Source organism: Mytilus galloprovincialis, chromosome 8 (genome assembly GCF_965363235.1).
Source record: "Mytilus galloprovincialis chromosome 8, xbMytGall1.hap1.1, whole genome shotgun sequence".
NCBI classification, from domain to species: Eukaryota; Metazoa; Mollusca; class Bivalvia; order Mytilida; family Mytilidae; genus Mytilus; species Mytilus galloprovincialis.
In genome coordinates, this window is record NC_134845.1 from 13,827,224 (window position 1) to 13,836,505 (window position 9,282).

The following is a 9,282-nucleotide window of genomic DNA, read 5'->3' on the forward strand; positions in this document are numbered from 1 at the left end:
TTCACTTTATTCTGTTCAACTGAAATTGATGCGCAGAATTCCATGACCCTGACCTTTGCCATTTTTAGGCTTTAAGTTTATTGTCTTTTCTGAATCATATTTTTTTTTATAGATAATGCATATCATTAATGATCAGTATATATTTTTCTCGATGTATCTAACAATTATTGTGTTTCAAGTCATATAATCATGAGACAAAGTTTTAAGTTATTTAACTTGTTTATTCTAAATTAAACGTGATGCATTTTCGTAGTGACGACGTAAAACTTGCCACTTATTATTAATAATCAGACTGAACAGACCAAATCGAACTGAAAAGTTTAGATTTTCAGTTTATACAGTTCAATTTTCAGATCACAGTCCTTGCTGTTATGTATATCAGTTAGGTCTGTTTAAGTCTCACTCACCTACACGAGTTGGTATAAAAAAAAAAAAGGAAAAGGACCCGGCCTTACTTAATTAAGCACGTAATTAAGGAGGTAATTTGAAAAATGGACAAAAAAGGTTTTTAAATATTGACCATTTTATCTTTTAAGAACGAAATTTAAACAAATCTTGCATGACTTTATTCTGCAACCGTAGGAACTTCAACATCTTGTTCTTCATCAGGATCATTTATAAATCCAGCCCAAGTCAAAACACATAACTCAACTTCACACGACGTTTAACCTTTACACTTGTCAACCTGTCGACCTATGCATTTATCGAATTTTAAACATGCCGACCTGTCAACTTGTCGACCTTAACACTTGTCAACATTGTGGACCTTTTTAGAGTCAACCTGTCAACCTTTCTAGTGTCAACTTGTCGGCCTGTTATTTTGTGAACTTATGAACTGTAACATATAAACAGATTTACTTCCTAAGTTAAACCGATTTACTCCTCCGATTTCCCGATGGAACTACAGTATCGTTTATCTAACATGACCTGACATTATGAGGTATAGTCAGATAGTTAAACAGCTTTCTGCACAGTTCGAAGCAGACCTATAAATTTTGTATAGTGAGGTCGATAATTCCCTCAGTCCCGAGAAAACGGAAGACGGATAAAAAAGAATGGAAAATATTGACTTTCAAAAACAGAGAATACCAAAAAAATTGTAGTAAAAATAAAACCTTTTTTCTGTAAATGTGTTATATTCTTACTTTTGTACACATTTTACTTTCGTTCAGCTAAATGCATGTCCATGTTTTTGATAAGGAAGCAACCCTTTTATTTTTAGGGGAGGGAGTACTTGGATAAATTTGTTTTATTTTTAACATTTTTAAAGAAATTTAGATTAAGCCTATTTTGTCATTGCTTGCCTGCGTGGTTTTTTGCAGCCTTTTTTGATTTTGTTAATCGATCATTTAATTTTTCGGGGGAGGGGGAGAGATATTGATTCGGAAATTTGGTTTTGAAAATTATCTAATGGGCAGAAATATCTTCTTTTTAAATTCACAGCACGACCCCCTCCCAAATATCGAATGGTCCTTGCTTCGTACATGAATGTTGTTTAGAATTAAAAGAATATTATCCGACTGAAATTTGACATGCTGAAACCGGCGAAGGGAGACAACCACAAAATAATTTATATGTCTTATAAGTCCGTATAATTGTAAGCCTAAGTCACTTGCGTTTACGTACGTAAGTTTCGTTCGAAACGTAAAATTCTCTCATATGAAGACGAAACGCGCGTCTGACGTATTAAACTATAATTCTAGTACCTTTGATAACTATTTGAGTCATAAATCTTTCTTTTTTTATCCAATTACAACATCCTGCAATAGTCGCATTTTGTTGCGGTACTAAATTTACTACACGAAATACTCAATTCAACAACTATTTATTTTCATTGATGTTGAAGACCAAATTATTTTTAATACAATTATACAACGTTTGAATGGCTGATAATAATTCAATTGTTGATAGAATGGTTTTAAATGACCCGTTTTGTTCATGGTTTTACACATGATGTCACCATGATACAATCTAATTAAAAACCGATCTCTCATCGCTCCTGTTTCTGATATGTCGCGACATATCAGAAACAGGAGTGATGAGAGATCGGTTTCCTGTTTCTGATATGTCGCGACATATCAGAAACAGGAGTGATGAGAGATCGGTTTTTAATTAGATTGACCATGATACACAGTATCATCGTAAATGGAGCTCAAACAATTCATTTAATTCTTTTCGCTTCTGCATTTGTATTTTGAATGGAATATATCAACACGTCTAAATATGTGTAAACTTTACGACAGACGTACTGCATTGGGTAACATAGGACATCTTATTCAGAATCTTATTTTTATGCTTTATCACAACATATATTGACTTTATTGCAGCTATTGCTTGCAACTATTCTGTACTCGTTGGTAATTTTGACTGGGACACTGGACGTCAGAAGTGTATTGATGCAGGAATGGATTTTACCAGTATCATCGATTCTACGATACAATCGGAAGTTGAAACTTTTCTTATTGAAAACAACCCCGGGTAAAATGCAATTATATTTTGTTACAGTCTCTGTTCATTGTGTTATAATGCATAGATTCAAGAATCAATGTTCATCATTACAATATGCGGATCAGAATTTTAAACATTTGATAACAAATGTGTATTTCAATTTAAGAGTGAATGATCATAATGAAAATATGATAAACGTCCAGCGAATAATATTACGTACATGAAATTCCTTGTTATACATTTTTACGTAACAATTGTTCACAATAACTTGTAGTTATTATATCAATATAGATATAAGAAGATGTGGTATGAGTGCCATATGTAAAAGTAAACCATTATAGGTCAAAGTACGGTCTTCAACACGGAGCTTTGGCTCACACCGAACAACAAGCAATAAAGGGCCCAAAACATTACTAGTGTATACTCGCTTTGTAATACACACTGACGGATGTAAACCAATCTCAATAATCAGATAGTTTAAACATATTTTATTGTCCAAAACATTGACAATTGGATAAGACACAAGTTTTTCAACTTATAACGTCTTTTCCATAATAATCAGATACATTAAGCATACTTCAAGACAATATGTCATTTCAGCATTAAAACCCCTTTTAAGCGGAGCTGCCTCCATATATACCACAAAAAGAATCAAAACTCTGCCTTAAAACATACTGTCAAAGTTACAGGTACAAATAGTTTTATGATTATCTGTTTCCTCCAGTCGTTATTGAGTTGTCCTCCTTTGCAATAATAGCATATCTTTTTTTTTTTTATCTTTATATAATTGTATCCTAGACCCATCATATGATGGTAATATTTCTAGTATGCTTAAAGAGAAATTTTATAAATTTTGATAAATATTTTCAAACACTAAAACTGTTATTTAAAAGGGACATTGAAGGTGGGTAATAATTAATAGTTAATTGATTTAGAAAACAATTGTGAAGACAAGATAGTTGCGTCGAAGAAATAATATATAATTTTTGAGGAATTATGATTGTTCAATGTGGTTGATTATTAAGCACTTACCTTAAGTCGACAAAATTGGTAAATATATACCTATTGGGTCGTCAAAACTCTTAATAACTCCTCGTCATCAAAATTGTAGCTTAAAAATATAAAACATGACCGAATGTTTTATACGAAATTTTATTTAAAGGTCAAGCGTTACTGAACAATTGATAAATAATATAAAAAAAATATTTTTACATAATTTAAAAATATTTTTAGCACAAATGACTAACTTTTTAAGTGTTCAATTTTGATATGCATTGCAGCGTATGTCAATAAAGAAGACTGTTTTAAAAAGATTATTGAAAAAAATACTCCTTTAACATGATAGTGCCAATATTAACTAAACATGATCCATCACAAATTTGTTTTTTCCCAGGTCAATTTTGAACATGATTATGAGGGGTTAAAGAAAGGCAAAAAATCCTCAAGCATCGTTCAAACGACAACGGACGTTTAAAATGCAATGGTTATTTTTAAAACTTAATGGACGTTTATCAAATACCACAGAATTGTTGATGGAAATACTCTCATCCTATCCCGGAATGGAAAACGTTGTTAATTTCCCAAATTACCTTCAGAAGTTGCAAAAATATCAACATTAAACAATAATTTTATCGCATGGCTTCTTGATTAAGTTGAATTTCATTTTTTTATTTAATGTTAAACGACTCCGTTAATTTGACTTCATTTTGTTATTTTTCACTAATGTTTGACCATTTTATAGTTCAGACGTTTGGTTAGGATTGAAGTGGAATGTATCAAAGCAGAATTTCTATTGGGTAAATGATGTCAGTCTTAATATGAGTACCTGGCGAAATTGGGCATCCGGTGAACCAAACTGCATGGATACAATATGTATGGACCCAAATACGGATTATCAGGACTGTGTACGAATGGCCAACGGGGAGTGGAAAACCTTTTATTGTAACAGTGCATTTGTTGCTCTTTGTCAAAGTTGTTTGAGTAAGTTTGTAAATTCAAAAAGATATTACTATTATATATAAAACGTTTGTATGTTTTGCCTTATCTTTCAAATCAATTAATTTAAAGGACTTCTTGAGAACTAGTATAAGTTTAACTAAAAACGAATTTGACATTGAGAAGCCAATTATCTAAACAGTCAGATTACATGAATTATGCAATGATGACAAATGTGATTTTACTTACAATATATTGAATTATATATATCTGTAAAAACTGTTCACACATACCAGGCTTATAATTTTGTATTTCAGGCGCGCGTTTCGTCTTATCATGGACGCTCAAATAATAGCATTTGGTAGGCCAAAGCAAATGCGGCGAAATATAACTCAGAAAACCAACATTTTAAACACCATAACGATTTCTAGGGTTTTACTCTACAAAATGGGTTAAAACAGATCCCTTCATCCTATTTCACATTTTTGTTCCTTTTTCCTAACAATTATTATTGAATATAAAATTAGAATGAAAATAGGAAATGTGTCAAGGAGACAACAACTTTCATTTTCGTGTGTATAATATATTATAAGAGCATAAACCTGAAGCACGGCGAGTCACTCTACTGTCTCCACACGGAACTAAGATAAACTCTGTAAAAATAAAATTGAGACTGGAAATGGGGAATGTGTCAAAGATGTCTATTTTGACTTCGGCTTTTAAATTAAAAAAAATACTATACAGCTAATAGCATATAGTTTAATACTTACAGAAGCTACATACTTCATACAGATAAAATTAAATGACGGGATCAAACTCAGACCATTTTAAATGCATATCTTAATATCAATAAAGACATTATAGAATTCACATTGAAATTGAACTTTGTCAGAAATACTTTGATTAAACTGATAAACTTTGTTTCTATAAAAAAAAGTTTATTAAACTATTTTAGTACTTTTTAGTTTTATAACCTCTGAATAATTTGAATATAAAACGTCACTACCGTCACGGACATATACATGAAGATATAGTTGGGAAATATACACACTGTCCAGGTGACATGTTTTCGTTTTATGTTATAACAATAAATCAAACAGTTAGCATTCTCTTTTCAACTGTTAAAATATTTACGCCCTATTCTGTGATCTATGGTGGATAGTTGAGTTTTTTGCAATCATAGAACATTTTCATATTTTACGGTCTATGTTTTATAATCATGTTTCGAGCTTGTTATCCTTACTATTACCCTCTTTCAAATGGAACACATAATATAATCCAATTAATAAAGGCAAAACTTTAATACGAAATATAGTTTATTAACGAACTTGAGCACATTACAAATTTAAATTCGGGTAAATACTTGTCTAATTTGAATTGTATACAGTTTCATATTTTGAAATTTCCTTAATGTTTTATTGAATGCACCATAATGTCAAAAGTTGAAATACGTTTTAAATTTTGAATACCTTCTTTAAATTTTTTTTTATCGTTGCTTGGATTACTTTTGTTCAACGAATGGAATTTAATGAATGCAGGAACAACAAAAAATAGAAAGGGTCAGCGAATTTAGTTTGTGACCACCGTATTGTTTTGCTATACTGATACATTTTCTTTAACATATAGGTACAATAAATGTGTCATCCACGTCTACAAACAAAAACGAATCAACACTAGAAATGATGGATACCTCAACCATTCATGCATCTGATCCTTCTCATCAACCCAACACTCGTGGTCCATACTCAATCTATAAGACAACAAACCAACTGACTACGAATGACCTTACCACAACAACAGCGGATGTGCTAATAGAAACTGTCTATTCTACTGACGTCATCACCGGAACAACAAAGATTCAACAAACTTATGATACTGAACACAATACCGGTTCAACAAATATAACACCAACTACCTTTAATACTTACACTACTTACAAAGATAATTGTAAAAACAATTCGAATGGCTGCCAGTGTCAAAGAACGATGTCTAATACAACAGAAAGCGTGAAAATGTCCGATTATATTTGGCTCAGGAAATGCAAAGTACAACTATTGATTGAATCTGGAGTATTAAACGAAATAGATTGTCCATATACCTGTAACTGTTTTCCTAAAGATACCACTGATACAGATTCATCAATGTACGATATGTTTGCATGTATCATAAGACGCTAAAAGAATGATTTAAGTGTTGAATTTCAACAGATATCAGTGCATGTTTATATTATACGCTACAATTAAGTTTACTAGTATATATAGGCGAATGTACAGTACTAATCGCCCTTCTAACTTTAGCTTTTTTTGGTCACTTGAATTTAAAATATTACTCAATGTTTCTTTAAAATGCCCTCTCATAACGACAAATCGTAATACAACATAATTTATTTGCCATTCAAAAGACACTACAGATACAGAAATACGTTTTGTGTTTGCAAAACAAACCCCGAAACAACTAAAACAACATTTAGAATAAGAGCTCATTAACCAAAAATAAATTCATTGTAATATTTCAGTTTTTAATTAAAAGTTGTAAAAATTTAATATAAACTTTATACATTTTATCCTGCAATTGGGGGTTCTACTATACAGATACAGCCCTACAGATATCGCTATGCTGTATCTGTATACTATACAGATATCGCTTAAAAGCTCCGCCCACTGCCGGACTGTGTATTGTGTGAACCTACGTGACCTCAGAATGTGTATTGGAGTCGCATTCCAATGACGTATCAATTGCGAATTAACGATTACTTTTTTCATCTGTTTGTTTTCAAACATTTCTTTAGAGCAATAAGAATCACACCAATTTTCTGATAACATACACACATGAACAGCAGTCTTTTCTACGATGACAACTACCGATTTCAAAACTTGAATGTGTATGATTGTGTGTAACAGAAACAACCATGTCAATTTCAGCATGCATGTTTAGTGAATGTCGAGTCTGAAGCGTAGGACAACCTGTACACTCCTGTCTCAAATTGGACAATGTTTTGTTATTTCTTTTTACTGTTGAAATTAGTTGTTATGTTTAAATATTTAATTATTCACCTTGATCGATGTATTATTGTTGACCATTCGAGATTCTTTTTTTTTTGCGAACCCGTCTTCTGCTGAATGTGTGATTACTACATATCGTATTACTACACGGGGCTCAAGGGATTTCAAATCGAAAATAAATGCAAAAAATGTGTTTTTGTGTCTTTCAAAACACAAAAAATATACAGAATTAATTGCAGGATAAAGACAATAACTGTTTAGTGTCTTTAAATATCGACTGTTTTTGTACTCGGCTCGAAACAGGTGTTATAGCTCGCTAAAAGCTCCCATACACCGTGTTTCCTAGCCTCGTACAAATACAGCTGATATTTAAAGACACTAAACAGTTATTGTCTATGTATTCGTCCAAAGCGCTGTTTTTGATTTAATTTCACCTGGAACATTTAACCAAATATTGGATAGCAAAGGATGTGTAAGTACCAAAATACATGAAGGGCTATATGCCTACAAGGAACATCAAAATACTTGCAAAATCCGCTTGAGGTCAACTGTGCCTGAGGTAGTTGCAACCTTAGTTTCTTAATATTATTTAAAAAATATATATAAACTGATAGCCTATACAAATTAGCTCTAAAATCACTCAACCTCCAACTTATTTCAACACAAGGTTTATTTAGTGCAAATTATAATATAGACTTGAACTAACAATAAAACTATAAATTGATATAATTTGCGGAAAAGGTTATTTTTGGTGAAATATGTGGTTTTTAGAGAAAAATGCTGAAAACTGGAAAAAGAAGAAAAATTATTATCTATGGTTACATTTTTAGACCTAAAGCTTGTTGAAGACAGGACACCTTATCTTAATAGACTATATATGTAGTTCTCTAGTTATTATTATCCTTAATGCAGTAATTTTGATATTTAGTGAAAAAACGTCGAAAACTGGAAACGTAGAAAATCTCAGTTGTTAATGGTTAATATTTTTGAAATTTGATCTATATAGAAAAAAGAACATACTATTTTATGTTTATTTTGTGAAGTCCTTTAGTTATCAATATTAATATATGGGTAATTTTAGTTTAATATATGTTTTAAGGAAAATTGGAAATGAAAAAATCTCGATTATTGTTGGCTAAAACTTTCGAATTGGGATCTAAATAGAAAATACTATCTGATATTTATCTTAAGAAGTCCTATAGTTATAAGTATTTAAAAAAATTGTAATTATTGTGTAAAATGTGATTTGTAGAGAAAAAATGTGAAAAATAGAAATAAAAAGCTCGGTTATTCATGGTTAAAACTTGTAACATAGGATCTTTATAGACATACTATATTATCGTTTGTTTATATGCATATCTATTCCTCTATTATCAATATCAATACTAATAAATTTGTTGTGTGAAATATTTTGTTTTACGAACTAATTACAAAACAAGAATGTGTCCATTCTACATGGATGCCCCACTCGCACTATCATTTTTTTTCTATGTTCAGTTAAACTTCAGTGGACCGTGCAATTTGGGTCAAAACTCTAATTTGGCGTTAAAATTAGTAAAGACCATATCATAGGGAACATGTGTTCAAAATTTGAAGAACTTGGATTGGACTTCAACTTCATCTAAAACTACCTTGACCAAAAGTTTTTAACAACAAACTTTAATCTGAAGCGGGACAGACGGACGAACGGTCGACCGAATGGTTATACAGACCGACAAACCTGAGGGGCATAACAAATGAAAATTTCAAAATCCTGGTTATTTCCAGTAAACAAGGAATGTGTCAAAGAGAAAACAAGGCCACTATATATAATGGGTCTTAATTGGCACTCATACCACATCTTCCTATATTTCTTAAAAATAGCAAGTTAATCCGGCACACAGAGGTTGGCTTCAGC

The 9,282-nt window shown here is 31.4% G+C and overlaps 1 long non-coding RNA gene across 1 annotated transcript; it reads left to right on the top strand.

Moving 5' to 3' along the window:
• Nucleotides 1-2,341: 2,341 nt before the first annotated feature.
• On the top strand, nucleotides 2,342-8,645 carry LOC143043134 (uncharacterized). Its single transcript, XR_012968214.1, has 3 exons — nucleotides 2,342-2,478; nucleotides 4,190-4,428; nucleotides 6,010-8,645. It is a non-coding gene; the product is annotated as an uncharacterized LOC143043134 (long non-coding RNA).
• The last annotated feature ends 637 nt before the right edge of the window (nucleotides 8,646-9,282 follow it).